Consider the following 15,771-nt stretch of genomic DNA (forward strand, 5'->3'; position numbering starts at 1 on the left):
GGTTATGCCTGGCTGCTTGGTTCCAGTTGTAGGCCTACATCCCACAGGCAATTTGCTTGTCTCTCTCACACATGTAAATGGGTCAGCACTCAAGTGCGCACACCTGCCTGCACCCACAGATCCTCTCACACACACTTTTCTCAACAAGATTTTTTCCTAGTTTAGAGACTCAGAGACCCATGTTGAAATACAAAAGCAGCACACCACATGACGGCCTTCACATAGAATCCAGCAGCAAATGGGAAACTTTTAACCAGCCGTGGTCCTATTACTGCAGCCCTACCATGGAACGACTGCTGGATGAGTCGTGCTCAAGAATATTGAACCTACAACAAGTCTGAGGTAAATAAGAATTCCACAGGAATACCATAAAACAGGGACCTATGACCCTTTCGAGCCAGATAGGAGTCGAACCTACAATCTTCTGATCCGTAGTCAGACACGTTATCCATTGCGCCACTGGCCCCATGTAGGTACACCCATACTTTTGTCCTTAAGAGGACCAGAAATTGTGTGTGTGTGTGTGTGTGTTTTAAAACACCATTCCATCAACCTTTTTAGCCATGTTTACTGCTCACAACCAGAAGACACAAGTAAACCCACCTGAGGGACCTCCTGAAATTCTGTTCTGTCAGGTGTTCCTAACTTATACAAAGGACTTTAGGAGGAGGAAGGACCTAAAAGTCAGGCGAAATGGTCCTAGATCCAAGGAAATGTTTTAGATCAGCCTCAGTTTCTTAAATAGTCTGCATTAACATCATCAGTTCCACGTCTGTGTGGAGCTGATCTTGAGGACTTCTTAATCAGCAGGCGGGTACAACAATAAAGTGTTTAATATTACAATACAGGCGAAAATTCAGACACCTTGTCATAGGCTCACCTTGTCCAGGGACCCAGGCATGCTGCCTTTCCACTCTCAGAGCCCTTCACCTAACCTACTGTGCAGCTGTTTCACCTCTAATATCACTGTTCCACAGGCAGCTTGATGTCACAATGTTCCTTGTCTGTAGCCTGAACCATGAGCCTTTGCAACCCTGGCATAATCTACATACTTCCAATTGGTGAAGTCTTGGACCACAAATGCAGTGAAGAATAATGGATTGTTACTCTTCATTCATTTTTGCCCATTGGCTCAGATTTGAATGCTTACAGGCCATCCGAGCATCTCTGCCAGGCCACCCTATGTCTAGAGACTGTAGATTTAGAGAGTTTATAGACATTGTAGGTTCATCAATGAAGTGTGCTCGCTTCGGCAGCACATATACTAAAATTGGAACGATACAGAGAAGATTAGCATGGCCCCTGCGCAAGGATGACACGCAAATTCGTGAAGCGTTCCATATTTTTACCAGCTTTCAGGAGAGAAATGTTCTATGTTTTCAAGACTAATTGAAATAATAAAGCAGGTTCCAGTGCTTTCCTCCTAATATGTATTTTTCAATTTTTCTCTCCTCAACATTTTTAATGTATTTACCTCGCAGTAAAGAAGGTGCACTCTATGTGTCCAGCTGCATTTAGCAAGGAAGCCTGCAGGACTTCTGGGACTTTTCTTTCTCTTCTTCAGCCTCCCTGTCATTATTCTTCACAACCCCCAAATCTATACTGCTGCCAGCGATGCGTTGCTTTGTGGGAAGCAAGACAAAGAGAAGGGGAGGGCCTATGCAAATGATGGCCTCAGGGCTGTCTGGGAGTCCCTTTTCAGCAGTAATGTTAAAATCCGCCTTGCAACCAAATTGGTCGGGTAAGCTGAAAAACACAAGGCATGATTGGGCACCGGGTCCTCTAGGCCCTTGGAGGACATATTGGGCCTGCATCCCTCAGTTTCTGAGGTCCAAGAAATGTTCACCCTCCACCCTAATAGAGAGGTATTGGCCGATCGTGGCCGATCAGGGCAGAAGGGAGCAGGGCAAGATGCTCATGATCCTGCTCTAATAATGAACTGCCTTCCTCTCTCCTTACCTGTGGTTATGCCTGGCTGCTTGGTTCCAGTTGTAGGCCTACATCCCACAGGCAATTTGCTTGTCTCTCTCACACATGTAAATGGGTCAGCACTCAAGTGCACACACCTGCCTGCACCCACAGATCCTCTCACACACACTTTTCTCAACAAGATTTTTTCCTAGTTTAGAGACTCAGAGACCCATGTTGAAATACAAAAGCAGCACACTACATGACGGCCTTCACATAGAATCCAGCAGCAAATGGGAAACTTTTAACTAGCCGTGGTCCTATTACTGCAGCCCTACCATGGAACGACTGCTGGATGAGTCGTGCTCGAGAATATTGAACCTACAACAAGTCTGAGGTAAATAAGAATTCCACAGGAATACCATAAAACAGGGACCTATGACCCTTTCGAGCCAGATAGGAATCAAACCTACAATCTTCTGATCCGTAGTCAGACGCGTTATCCATTGCGCCACTGGCCCCATGTAGGTACACCCATACTTTTGTCCTTAAGAGGACCAGAAATTGTGTGTGTGTGTGTGTGTGTTTTAAAACACCATTCCATCAACATTTTTAGCCATGTTTACTGCTCACAACCAAAAGACACAAGTAAACCCACCTGAGGGACCTCCTGAAATTCTGTTCTGTCAGGTGTTCCTAACTTATACAAAGGACTTTAGGAGGAGGAAGGACCTAAAAGTCAGGCGAAATGGTCCTAGATCCAAGGAAATGTTTTAGATCAGCCTCAGTTTCTTAAATAGTCTGCATTAACATCATCAGTTCCACGTCTGTGTGGAGCTGATCTTGAGGACTTCTTTATCAGCAGGCGGGTACAACAATAAAGTGTTTAATATTACAATACAGGCGAAAATTCAGACACCTTGTCATAGGCTCACCTTGTCCAGGGACCCAGGCATGCTACCTTTCCACTCTCAGAGCCCTTCACCTAACCTACTGTGCAGCTGTTTCACCTCTAATATCACTGTTCCACAGGCAGCGTGATGTCACAATGTTCCTTGTCTGTAGCCTGAACCATGAGCCTTTGCAACCCTGGCATAATCTACATACTTCCAATTGGTGAAGTCTTGGACCACAAATGCAGTGAAGAATAATGGATTGTTACTCTTCATTCATTTTTGCCCATTGGCTCAGATTTGAATGCTTACAGGCCATCCGAGCATCTCTGCCAGGCCACCCTATGTCTAGAGACTGTAGATTTAGAGAGTTTATAAACATTGTAGGTTCATCAATGAAGTGTGCTCGCTTCGGCAGCACATATACTAAAATTGGAACGATACAGAGAAGATTAGCATGGCCCCTGCGCAAGGATGACACGCAAATTCGTGAAGCGTTCCATATTTTTACCAGCTCTCAGGAGAGAAATGTTCTATGTTTTCAAGACTAATTAAAATAATAAAGCAGGTTCCAGTGCTTTCCTCCTAATATGTATTTTTCAATTTTTCTCTCCTCAACATTTTTAATGTATTTACCTCGCAGTAAAGAAGGTGCACTCTATGTGTCCAGCTGCATTTAGCAAGGAAGCCTGCAGGATTTCTGGGACTTTTCTTTCTCTTCTTCAGCCTCCCTGTCATTATTCTTCACAACCCCCAAATCTATACTGCTGCCAGCGATGCGTTGCTTTGTGGGAAGCAAGACAAAGAGAAGGGGAGGGCCTATGCAAATGATGGCCTCAGGGCTGTCTGGGAGTCCCTTTTCAGCAGTACTGTTAAAATCCGCCTTGCAACCAGATTGGTCGGGTAAGCTGAAAAACACCAGGCATGATTGGGCACCGGGTCCTCTAGGCCCTTGGAGGACATATTGGGCCTGCATCCCTCAGTTTCTGAGGTCCAAGAAATGTTCACCCTCCACCCTAATAGAGAGGTCTTGGCCGATCGTGGCCGATCGGGGCAGAAGGGAGCAGGGCAAGATGCTCATGATCCTGCTCTAATAATGAACTGCCTTCCTCTCTCCTTACCTGTGGTTATGCCTGGCTGCTTGGTTCCAGTTGTAGGCCTACATCCCACAGGCAATTTGCTTGTCTCTCTCACACATGTAAATGGGTCAGCACTCAAGTGCACACACCTGCCTGCACCCACAGATCCTCTCACACACACTTTTCTCAACAAGATTTTTTCCTAGTTTAGAGACTCAGAGACCCATGTTGAAATACAAAAGCAGCACACCACATGACGGCCTTCACATAGAATCCAGCAGCAAATGGGAAACTTTTAACTAGCCGTGGTCCTATTACTGCAGCCCTACCATGGAACGACTGCTGGATGAGTCGTGCTCGAGAATATTGAACCTACAACAAGTCTGAGGTAAATAAGAATTCCACAGGAATACCATAAACAGGGACCTATGACCCTTTCGAGCCAGATAGGAATCAAACCTACAATCGTCTGATCCGTAGTCAGACGCGTTATCCATTGCGCCACTGGCCCCATGTAGGTACACCCATACTTTTGTCCTTAAGAGGACCAGAAATTGTGTGTGTGTGTGTGTGTGTGTGTGTGTGTTTTAAAACACCATTCCATCAACCTTTTTAGCCATGTTTACTGCTCACAACCAGAAGACACAAGTAAACCCACCTGAGGGACCTCCTGAAATTCTGTTCTGTCAGGTGTTCCTAACTTATACAAAGGACTTTAGGAGGAGGAAGGACCTAAAAGTCAGGCGAAATGGTCCTAGATCCAAGGAAATGTTTTAGATCAGCCTCAGTTTCTTAAATAGTCTGCATTAACATCATCAGTTCCACGTCTGTGTGGAGCTGATCTTGAGGACTTCTTAATCAGCAGGCGGGTACAACAATAAAGTGTTTAATATTACAATACAGGCGAAAATTCAGACACCTTGTCATAGGCTCACCTTGTCCAGGGACCCAGGCATGCTGCCTTTCCACTCTCAGAGCCCTTCACCTAACCTACTGTGCAGCTGTTTCACCTCTAATATCACTGTTCCACAGGCAGCGTGATGTCACAATGTTCCTTGTCTGTAGCCTGAACCATGAGCCTTTGCAACCCTGGCATAATCTACATACTTCCAATTGGTGAAGTCTTGGACCACAAATGCAGTGAAGAATAATGGATTGTTACTCTTCATTCATTTTTGCCCATTGGCTCAGATTTGAATGCTTACAGGCCATCCGAGCATCTCTGCCAGGCCACCCTATGTCTAGAGACTGTAGATTTAGAGAGTTTATAAACATTGTAGGTTCATCACTGAAGTGTGCTCGCTTCGGCAGCACATATACTAAAATTGGAACGATACAGAGAAGATTAGCATGGCCCCTGCGCAAGGATGACACGCAAATTCGTGAAGCGTACCATATTTTTACCAGCTTTCAGGAGAGAAATGTTCTATGTTTTCAAGACTAATTGAAATAATAAAGCAGGTTCCAGTGCTTTCCTCCTAATATGTATTTTTCAATTTTTCTCTCCTCAACATTTTTAATGTATTTACCTCGCAGTAAAGAAGGTGTACTCTATGTGTCCAGCTGCATTTAGCAAGGAAGCCTGCAGGACTTCTGGGACTTTTCTTTCTCTTCTTCAGCCTCCCTGTCATTATTCTTCACAACCCCCAAATCTATACTGCTGCCAGCGATGCGTTGCTTTGTGGGAAGCAAGACAAAGAGAAGGGGAGGGCCTATGCAAATGATGGCCTCAGGGCTGTCTGGGAGTCCCTTTTCAGCAGTACTGTTAAAATCCGCCTTGCAACCAGATTGGTCTGGTAAGCTGAAAAATACCAGGCATGATTGGGCACCGGGTCCTCTAGGCCCTTGGAGGACATATTGGGCCTGCATCCCTCAGTTTCTGAGGTCCAAGAAATGTTCACCCTCCACCCTAATAGAGAGGTCTTGGCCGATCGGGGCAGAAGGGAGCAGGGCAAGATGCTCAAGATCCTGCTCTAATAATGAACTGCCTTCCTCTCTCCTTACCTGTGGTTATGCCTGGCTGCTTGGTTCCAGTTGTAGGCCTACATCCCACAGGCAATTTGCTTGTCTCTCTCACACATGTAAATGGGTCAGCACTCAAGTGCGCACACCTGCCTGCACCCACAGATCCTCTCACACACACTTTTCTCAACAAGATTTTTTCCTAGTTTAGAGACTCAGAGACCCATGTTGAAATACAAAAGCAGCACACCACATGACGGCCTTCACATAGAATCCAGCAGCAAATGGGAAACTTTTAACCAGCCGTGGTCCTATTACTGCAGCCCTACCATGGAACGACTGCTGGATGAGTCGTGCTCAAGAATATTGAACCTACAACAAGTCTGAGGTAAATAAGAATTCCACAGGAATACCATAAAACAGGGACCTATGACCCTTTCGAGCCAGATAGGAGTCGAACCTACAATCTTCTGATCCGTAGTCAGACACGTTATCCATTGCGCCACTGGCCCCATGTAGGTACACCCATACTTTTGTCCTTAAGAGGACCAGAAATTGTGTGTGTGTGTGTGTGTGTTTTAAAACACCATTCCATCAACCTTTTTAGCCATGTTTACTGCTCACAACCAGAAGACACAAGTAAACCCACCTGAGGGACCTCCTGAAATTCTGTTCTGTCAGGTGTTCCTAACTTATACAAAGGACTTTAGGAGGAGGAAGGACCTAAAAGTCAGGCGAAATGGTCCTAGATCCAAGGAAATGTTTTAGATCAGCCTCAGTTTCTTAAATAGTCTGCATTAACATCATCAGTTCCACGTCTGTGTGGAGCTGATCTTGAGGACTTCTTAATCAGCAGGCGGGTACAACAATAAAGTGTTTAATATTACAATACAGGTGAAAATTCAGACACCTTGTCATAGGCTCACCTTGTCCAGGGACCCAGGCATGCTGCCTTTCCACTCTCAGAGCCCTTCACCTAACCTACTGTGCAGCTGTTTCACCTCTAATATCACTGTTCCACAGGCAGCGTGATGTCACAATGTTCCTTGTCTGTAGCCTGAACCATGAGCCTTTGCAACCCTGGCATAATCTACATACTTCCAATTGGTGAAGTCTTGGACCACAAATGCAGTGAAGAATAATGGATTGTTACTCTTCATTCATTTTTGCCCATTGGCTCAGATTTGAATGCTTACAGGCCATCCGAGCATCTCTGCCAGGCCACCCTATGTCTAGAGACTGTAGATTTAGAGAGTTTATAAACATTGTAGGTTCATCAATGAAGTGTGCTCGCTTCGGCAGCACATATACTAAAATTGGAACGATACAGAGAAGATTAGCATGGCCCCTGCGCAAGGATGACACGCAAATTCGTGAAGCGTTCCATATTTTTACCAGCTTTCAGGAGAGAAATGTTCTATGTTTTCAAGACTAATTGAAATAATAAAGCAGGTTCCAGTGCTTTCCTCCTAATATGTATTTTTCAATTTTTCTCTCCTCAACATTTTTAATGTATTTACCTCGCAGTAAAGAAGGTGCACTCTATGTGTCCAGCTGCATTTAGCAAGGAAGCCTGCAGGACTTCTGGGACTTTTCTTTCTCTTCTTCAGCCTCCCTGTCATTATTCTTCACAACCCCCAAATCTATACTGCTGCCAGCGATGCGTTGCTTTGTGGGAAGCAAGACAAAGAGAAGGGGAGGGCCTATGCAAATGATGGCCTCAGGGCTGTCTGGGAGTCCCTTTTCAGCAGTACTGTTAAAATCCGCCTTGCAACCAGATTGGTCGGGTAAGCTGAAAAACACCAGGCATGATTGGGCACCGGGTCCTCTAGGCCCTTGGAGGACATATTGGGCCTGCATCCCTCAGTTTCTGAGGTCCAAGAAATGTTCACCCTCCACCCTAATAGAGAGGTCTTGGCCGATCGTGGCCGATCGGGGCAGAAGGGAGCAGGGCAAGATGCTCATGATCCTGCTCTAATAATGAACTGCCTTCCTCTCTCCTTACCTGTGGTTATGCCTGGCTGCTTGGTTCCAGTTGTAGGCCTACATCCCACAGGCAATTTGCTTGTCTCTCTCACACATGTAAATGGGTCAGCACTCAAGTGCACACACCTGCCTGCACCCACAGATCCTCTCACACACACTTTTCTCAACAAGATTTTTTCCTAGTTTAGAGACTCAGAGACCCATGTTGAAATACAAAAGCAGCACACCACATGACGGCCTTCACATAGAATCCAGCAGCAAATGGGAAACTTTTAACCAGCCGTGGTCCTATTACTGCAGCCCTACCATGGAACGACTGCTGGATGAGTCGTGCTCAAGAATATTGAACCTACAACAAGTCTGAGGTAAATAAGAATTCCACAGGAATACCATAAAACAGGGACCTATGAACCTTTCGAGCCAGATAGGAGTCGAACCTACAATCTTCTGATCCGTAGTCAGACGCGTTATCCATTGCGCCACTGGCCCCATGTAGGTACACCCATACTTTTGTCCTTAAGAGGACCAGAAATTGTGTGTGTGTGTGTGTGTGTGTGTTTTAAAACACCATTCCATCAACCTTTTTAGCCATGTTTACTGCTCACAACCAGAAGACACAAGTAAACCCACCTGAGGGACCTCCTGAAATTCTGTTCTGTCAGGTGTTCCTAACTTATACAAAGGACTTTAGGAGGAGGAAGGACCTAAAAGTCAGGCGAAATGGTCCTAGATCCAAGGAAATGTTTTAGATCAGCCTCAGTTTCTTAAATAGTCTGCATTAACATCATCAGTTCCACGTCTGTGTGGAGCTGATCTTGAGGACTTCTTAATCAGCAGGCGGGTACAACAATAAAGTGTTTAATATTACAATACAGGCGAAAATTCAGACACCTTGTCATAGGCTCACCTTGTCCAGGGACCCAGGCATGCTGCCTTTCCACTCTCAGAGCCCTTCACCTAACCTACTGTGCAGCTGTTTCACCTCTAATATCACTGTTCCACAGGCAGCTTGATGTCACAATGTTCCTTGTCTGTAGCCTGAACCATGAGCCTTTGCAACCCTGGCATAATCTACATACTTCCAATTGGTGAAGTCTTGGACCACAAATGCAGTGAAGAATAATGGATTGTTACTCTTCATTCATTTTTGCCCATTGGCTCAGATTTGAATGCTTACAGGCCATCCGAGCATCTCTGCCAGGCCACCCTATGTCTAGAGACTGTAGATTTAGAGAGTTTATAGACATTGTAGGTTCATCAATGAAGTGTGCTCGCTTCGGCAGCACATATACTAAAATTGGAACGATACAGAGAAGATTAGCATGGCCCCTGCGCAAGGATGACACGCAAATTCGTGAAGCGTTCCATATTTTTACCAGCTTTCAGGAGAGAAATGTTCTATGTTTTCAAGACTAATTGAAATAATAAAGCAGGTTCCAGTGCTTTCCTCCTAATATGTATTTTTCAATTTTTCTCTCCTCAACATTTTTAATGTATTTACCTCGCAGTAAAGAAGGTGCACTCTATGTGTCCAGCTGCATTTAGCAAGGAAGCCTGCAGGACTTCTGGGACTTTTCTTTCTCTTCTTCAGCCTCCCTGTCATTATTCTTCACAACCCCCAAATCTATACTGCTGCCAGCGATGCGTTGCTTTGTGGGAAGCAAGACAAAGAGAAGGGGAGGGCCTATGCAAATGATGGCCTCAGGGCTGTCTGGGAGTCCCTTTTCAGCAGTAATGTTAAAATCCGCCTTGCAACCAAATTGGTCGGGTAAGCTGAAAAACACAAGGCATGATTGGGCACCGGGTCCTCTAGGCCCTTGGAGGACATATTGGGCCTGCATCCCTCAGTTTCTGAGGTCCAAGAAATGTTCACCCTCCACCCTAATAGAGAGGTATTGGCCGATCGTGGCCGATCAGGGCAGAAGGGAGCAGGGCAAGATGCTCATGATCCTGCTCTAATAATGAACTGCCTTCCTCTCTCCTTACCTGTGGTTATGCCTGGCTGCTTGGTTCCAGTTGTAGGCCTACATCCCACAGGCAATTTGCTTGTCTCTCTCACACATGTAAATGGGTCAGCACTCAAGTGCACACACCTGCCTGCACCCACAGATCCTCTCACACACACTTTTCTCAACAAGATTTTTTCCTAGTTTAGAGACTCAGAGACCCATGTTGAAATACAAAAGCAGCACACTACATGACGGCCTTCACATAGAATCCAGCAGCAAATGGGAAACTTTTAACTAGCCGTGGTCCTATTACTGCAGCCCTACCATGGAACGACTGCTGGATGAGTCGTGCTCGAGAATATTGAACCTACAACAAGTCTGAGGTAAATAAGAATTCCACAGGAATACCATAAAACAGGGACCTATGACCCTTTCGAGCCAGATAGGAATCAAACCTACAATCTTCTGATCCGTAGTCAGACGCGTTATCCATTGCGCCACTGGCCCCATGTAGGTACACCCATACTTTTGTCCTTAAGAGGACCAGAAATTGTGTGTGTGTGTGTGTGTGTTTTAAAACACCATTCCATCAACATTTTTAGCCATGTTTACTGCTCACAACCAAAAGACACAAGTAAACCCACCTGAGGGACCTCCTGAAATTCTGTTCTGTCAGGTGTTCCTAACTTATACAAAGGACTTTAGGAGGAGGAAGGACCTAAAAGTCAGGCGAAATGGTCCTAGATCCAAGGAAATGTTTTAGATCAGCCTCAGTTTCTTAAATAGTCTGCATTAACATCATCAGTTCCACGTCTGTGTGGAGCTGATCTTGAGGACTTCTTTATCAGCAGGCGGGTACAACAATAAAGTGTTTAATATTACAATACAGGCGAAAATTCAGACACCTTGTCATAGGCTCACCTTGTCCAGGGACCCAGGCATGCTACCTTTCCACTCTCAGAGCCCTTCACCTAACCTACTGTGCAGCTGTTTCACCTCTAATATCACTGTTCCACAGGCAGCGTGATGTCACAATGTTCCTTGTCTGTAGCCTGAACCATGAGCCTTTGCAACCCTGGCATAATCTACATACTTCCAATTGGTGAAGTCTTGGACCACAAATGCAGTGAAGAATAATGGATTGTTACTCTTCATTCATTTTTGCCCATTGGCTCAGATTTGAATGCTTACAGGCCATCCGAGCATCTCTGCCAGGCCACCCTATGTCTAGAGACTGTAGATTTAGAGAGTTTATAAACATTGTAGGTTCATCAATGAAGTGTGCTCGCTTCGGCAGCACATATACTAAAATTGGAACGATACAGAGAAGATTAGCATGGCCCCTGCGCAAGGATGACACGCAAATTCGTGAAGCGTTCCATATTTTTACCAGCTCTCAGGAGAGAAATGTTCTATGTTTTCAAGACTAATTAAAATAATAAAGCAGGTTCCAGTGCTTTCCTCCTAATATGTATTTTTCAATTTTTCTCTCCTCAACATTTTTAATGTATTTACCTCGCAGTAAAGAAGGTGCACTCTATGTGTCCAGCTGCATTTAGCAAGGAAGCCTGCAGGATTTCTGGGACTTTTCTTTCTCTTCTTCAGCCTCCCTGTCATTATTCTTCACAACCCCCAAATCTATACTGCTGCCAGCGATGCGTTGCTTTGTGGGAAGCAAGACAAAGAGAAGGGGAGGGCCTATGCAAATAATGGCCTCAGGGCTGTCTGGGAGTCCCTTTTCAGCAGTACTGTTAAAATCCGCCTTGCAACCAGATTGGTCGGGTAAGCTGAAAAACACCAGGCATGATTGGGCACCGGGTCCTCTAGGCCCTTGGAGGACATATTGGGCCTGCATCCCTCAGTTTCTGAGGTCCAAGAAATGTTCACCCTCCACCCTAATAGAGAGGTCTTGGCCGATCGGGGCAGAAGGGAGCAGGGCAAGATGCTCAAGATCCTGCTCTAATAATGAACTGCCTTCCTCTCTCCTTACCTGTGGTTATGCCTGGCTGCTTGGTTCCAGTTGTAGGCCTACATCCCACAGGCAATTTGCTTGTCTCTCTCACACATGTAAATGGGTCAGCACTCAAGTGCGCACACCTGCCTGCACCCACAGATCCTCTCACACACACTTTTCTCAACAAGATTTTTTCCTAGTTTAGAGACTCAGAGACCCATGTTGAAATACAAAAGCAGCACACTACATGACGGCCTTCACATAGAATCCAGCAGCAAATGGGAAACTTTTAACTAGCCGTGGTCCTATTACTGCAGCCCTACCATGGAACGACTGCTGGATGAGTCGTGCTCGAGAATATTGAACCTACAACAAGTCTGAGGTAAATAAGAATTCCACAGGAATACCATAAAACAGGGACCTATGACCCTTTCGAGCCAGATAGGAATCAAACCTACAATCTTCTGATCCGTAGTCAGACGCGTTATCCATTGCGCCACTGGCCCCATGTAGGTACACCCATACTTTTGTCCTTAAGAGGACCAGAAATTGTGTGTGTGTGTGTGTGTGTGTGTGTGTTTTAAAACACCATTCCATCAACCTTTTTAGCCATGTTTACTGCTCACAACCAGAAGACACAAGTAAACCCACCTGAGGGACCTCCTGAAATTCTGTTCTGTCAGGTGTTCCTAACTTATACAAAGGACTTTAGGAGGAGGAAGGACCTAAAAGTCAGGCGAAATGGTCCTAGATCCAAGGAAATGTTTTAGATCAGCCTCAGTTTCTTAAATAGTCTGCATTAACATCATCAGTTCCACGTCTGTGTGGAGCTGATCTTGAGGACTTCTTAATCAGCAGGCGGGTACAACAATAAAGTGTTTAATATTACAATACAGGCGAAAATTCAGACACCTTGTCATAGGCTCACCTTGTCCAGGGACCCAGGCATGCTGCCTTTCCACTCTCAGAGCCCTTCACCTAACCTACTGTGCAGCTGTTTCACCTCTAATATCACTGTTCCACAGGCAGCGTGATGTCACAATGTTCCTTGTCTGTAGCCTGAACCATGAGCCTTTGCAACCCTGGCATAATCTACATACTTCCAATTGGTGAAGTCTTGGACCACAAATGCAGTGAAGAATAATGGATTGTTACTCTTCATTCATTTTTGCCCATTGGCTCAGATTTGAATGCTTACAGGCCATCCGAGCATCTCTGCCAGGCCACCCTATGTCTAGAGACTGTAGATTTAGAGAGTTTATAAACATTGTAGGTTCATCAATAAAGTGTGCTCGCTTCGGCAGCACATATACTAAAATTGGAACGATACAGAGAAGATTAGCATGGCCCCTGCGCAAGGATGACACGCAAATTCGTGAAGCGTTCCATATTTTTACCAGCTTTCAGGAGAGAAATGTTCTATGTTTTCAAGACTAATTAAAATAATAAAGCAGGTTCCAGTGCTTTCCTCCTAATATGTATTTTTCAATTTTTCTCTCCTCAACATTTTTAATGTATTTACCTCGCAGTAAAGAAGGTGCACTCTATGTGTCCAGCTGCATTTAGCAAGGAAGCCTGCAGGACTTCTGGGACTTTTCTTTCTCTTCTTCAGCCTCCCTGTCATTATTCTTCACAACCCCCAAATCTATACTGCTGCCAGCGATGCGTTGCTTTGTGGGAAGCAAGACAAAGAGAAGGGGAGGGCCTATGCAAATGATGGCCTCAGGGCTGTCTGGGAGTCCCTTTTCAGCAGTACTGTTAAAATCCGCCTTGCAACCAGATTGGTCGGGTAAGCTGAAAAACACCAGGCATGATTGGGCACCGGGTCCTCTAGGCCCTTGGAGGACATATTGGGCCTGCATCCCTCAGTTTCTGAGGTCCAAGAAATGTTCACCCTCCACCCTAATAGAGAGGTCTTGGCCGATCGTGGCCGATCGGGGCAGAAGGGAGCAGGGCAAGATGCTCATGATCCTGCTCTAATAATGAACTGCCTTCCTCTCTCCTTACCTGTGGTTATGCCTGGCTGCTTGGTTCCAGTTGTAGGCCTACATCCCACAGGCAATTTGCTTGTCTCTCTCACACATGTAAATGGGTCAGCACTCAAGTGCACACACCTGCCTGCACCCACAGATCCTCTCACACACACTTTTCTCAACAAGATTTTTTCCTAGTTTAGAGACTCAGAGACCCATGTTGAAATACAAAAGCAGCACACCACATGACGGCCTTCACATAGAATCCAGCAGCAAATGGGAAACTTTTAACTAGCCGTGGTCCTATTACTGCAGCCCTACCATGGAACGACTGCTGGATGAGTCGTGCTCGAGAATATTGAACCTACAACAAGTCTGAGGTAAATAAGAATTCCACAGGAATACCATAAACAGGGACCTATGACCCTTTCGAGCCAGATAGGAATCAAACCTACAATCGACTGATCCGTAGTCAGACGCGTTATCCATTGCGCCACTGGCCCCATGTAGGTACACCCATACTTTTGTCCTTAAGAGGACCAGAAATTGTGTGTGTGTGTGTGTGTGTGTATGTGTGTTTTAAAACACCATTCCATCAACCTTTTTAGCCATGTTTACTGCTCACAACCAGAAGACACAAGTAAACCCACCTGAGGGACCTCCTGAAATTCTGTTCTGTCAGGTGTTCCTAACTTATACAAAGGACTTTAGGAGGAGGAAGGACCTAAAAGTCAGGCGAAATGGTCCTAGATCCAAGGAAATGTTTTAGATCAGCCTCAGTTTCTTAAATAGTCTGCATTAACATCATCAGTTCCACGTCTGTGTGGAGCTGATCTTGAGGACTTCTTAATCAGCAGGCGGGTACAACAATAAAGTGTTTAATATTACAATACAGGCGAAAATTCAGACACCTTGTCATAGGCTCACCTTGTCCAGGGACCCAGGCATGCTGCCTTTCCACTCTCAGAGCCCTTCACCTAACCTACTGTGCAGCTGTTTCACCTCTAATATCACTGTTCCACAGGCAGCGTGATGTCACAATGTTCCTTGTCTGTAGCCTGAACCATGAGCCTTTGCAACCCTGGCATAATCTACATACTTCCAATTGGTGAAGTCTTGGACCACAAATGCAGTGAAGAATAATGGATTGTTACTCTTCATTCATTTTTGCCCATTGGCTCAGATTTGAATGCTTACAGGCCATCCGAGCATCTCTGCCAGGCCACCCTATGTCTAGAGACTGTAGATTTAGAGAGTTTATAAACATTGTAGGTTCATCACTGAAGTGTGCTCGCTTCGGCAGCACATATACTAAAATTGGAACGATACAGAGAAGATTAGCATGGCCCCTGCGCAAGGATGACACGCAAATTCGTGAAGCGTGCCATATTTTTACCAGCTTTCAGGAGAGAAATGTTCTATGTTTTCAAGACTAATTGAAATAATAAAGCAGGTTCCAGTGCTTTCCTCCTAATATGTATTTTTCAATTTTTCTCTCCTCAACATTTTTAATGTATTTACCTCGCAGTAAAGAAGGTGTACTCTATGTGTCCAGCTGCATTTAGCAAGGAAGCCTGCAGGACTTCTGGGACTTTTCTTTCTCTTCTTCAGCCTCCCTGTCATTATTCTTCACAACCCCCAAATCTATACTGCTGCCAGCGATGCGTTGCTTTGTGGGAAGCAAGACAAAGAGAAGGGGAGGGCCTATGCAAATGATGGCCTCAGGGCTGTCTGGGAGTCCCTTTTCAGCAGTACTGTTAAAATCCGCCTTGCAACCAGATTGGTCTGGTAAGCTGAAAAATACCAGGCATGATTGGGCACCGGGTCCTCTAGGCCCTTGGAGGACATATTGGGCCTGCATCCCTCAGTTTCTGAGGTCCAAGAAATGTTCACCCTCCACCCTAATAGAGAGGTCTTGGCCGATCGGGGCAGAAGGGAGCAGGGCAAGATGCTCATGATCCTGCTCTAATAATGAACTGCCTTCCTCTCTCCTTACCTGTGGTTATGCCTGGCTGCTTGGTTCCAGTTGTAGGCCTACATCCCACAGGCAATTTGCTTGTCTCTCTC

General features: G+C 45.5%; 14 non-coding genes across 14 annotated transcripts; 8 read left to right on the forward strand and 6 right to left on the reverse strand.

The window, feature by feature from the left end:
• Nucleotides 1-393: 393 nt before the first annotated feature.
• Nucleotides 394-466, reverse strand: TRNAR-ACG (transfer RNA arginine (anticodon ACG)). The gene has a single exon. It is a non-coding gene; the product is annotated as a tRNA-Arg (tRNA).
• Nucleotides 467-1,240: 774 nt separating this feature from the next.
• LOC146820484 (U6 spliceosomal RNA) lies at nt 1,241-1,347 on the forward strand. Its single transcript, XR_014965217.1, has one exon. It is a non-coding gene; the product is annotated as a U6 spliceosomal RNA (small nuclear RNA).
• Nucleotides 1,348-2,356: 1,009 nt separating this feature from the next.
• Nucleotides 2,357-2,429, reverse strand: TRNAR-ACG (transfer RNA arginine (anticodon ACG)). The gene has a single exon. It is a non-coding gene; the product is annotated as a tRNA-Arg (tRNA).
• Nucleotides 2,430-3,203: 774 nt separating this feature from the next.
• Nucleotides 3,204-3,310, forward strand: LOC146820486 (U6 spliceosomal RNA). The gene has a single exon (XR_014965218.1). It is a non-coding gene; the product is annotated as a U6 spliceosomal RNA (small nuclear RNA).
• A 1,865-nt stretch (nt 3,311-5,175) lies between these two features.
• LOC146820487 (U6 spliceosomal RNA) lies at nt 5,176-5,282 on the forward strand. Its single transcript, XR_014965403.1, has one exon. It is a non-coding gene; the product is annotated as a U6 spliceosomal RNA (small nuclear RNA).
• Nucleotides 5,283-6,281: 999 nt separating this feature from the next.
• On the reverse strand, nt 6,282-6,354 carry TRNAR-ACG (transfer RNA arginine (anticodon ACG)). The gene has a single exon. It is a non-coding gene; the product is annotated as a tRNA-Arg (tRNA).
• A 774-nt stretch (nt 6,355-7,128) lies between these two features.
• On the forward strand, nt 7,129-7,235 carry LOC146820489 (U6 spliceosomal RNA). Its single transcript, XR_014965219.1, has one exon. It is a non-coding gene; the product is annotated as a U6 spliceosomal RNA (small nuclear RNA).
• A 1,009-nt stretch (nt 7,236-8,244) lies between these two features.
• TRNAR-ACG (transfer RNA arginine (anticodon ACG)) lies at nt 8,245-8,317 on the reverse strand. Its single transcript has one exon. It is a non-coding gene; the product is annotated as a tRNA-Arg (tRNA).
• A 778-nt stretch (nt 8,318-9,095) lies between these two features.
• On the forward strand, nt 9,096-9,202 carry LOC146820491 (U6 spliceosomal RNA). Its single transcript, XR_014965220.1, has one exon. It is a non-coding gene; the product is annotated as a U6 spliceosomal RNA (small nuclear RNA).
• A 1,009-nt stretch (nt 9,203-10,211) lies between these two features.
• Nucleotides 10,212-10,284, reverse strand: TRNAR-ACG (transfer RNA arginine (anticodon ACG)). Its single transcript has one exon. It is a non-coding gene; the product is annotated as a tRNA-Arg (tRNA).
• A 774-nt stretch (nt 10,285-11,058) lies between these two features.
• Nucleotides 11,059-11,165, forward strand: LOC146820493 (U6 spliceosomal RNA). Its single transcript, XR_014965221.1, has one exon. It is a non-coding gene; the product is annotated as a U6 spliceosomal RNA (small nuclear RNA).
• A 999-nt stretch (nt 11,166-12,164) lies between these two features.
• Nucleotides 12,165-12,237, reverse strand: TRNAR-ACG (transfer RNA arginine (anticodon ACG)). The gene has a single exon. It is a non-coding gene; the product is annotated as a tRNA-Arg (tRNA).
• A 782-nt stretch (nt 12,238-13,019) lies between these two features.
• LOC146820495 (U6 spliceosomal RNA) lies at nt 13,020-13,126 on the forward strand. The gene has a single exon (XR_014965223.1). It is a non-coding gene; the product is annotated as a U6 spliceosomal RNA (small nuclear RNA).
• A 1,865-nt stretch (nt 13,127-14,991) lies between these two features.
• Nucleotides 14,992-15,098, forward strand: LOC146820496 (U6 spliceosomal RNA). Its single transcript, XR_014965460.1, has one exon. It is a non-coding gene; the product is annotated as a U6 spliceosomal RNA (small nuclear RNA).
• Nucleotides 15,099-15,771: the final 673 nt, after the last annotated feature.

This window comes from Triturus cristatus, chromosome 6, assembly GCF_964204655.1.
Source record: "Triturus cristatus chromosome 6, aTriCri1.1, whole genome shotgun sequence".
Taxonomy (NCBI): Eukaryota; Metazoa; Chordata; class Amphibia; order Caudata; family Salamandridae; genus Triturus; species Triturus cristatus.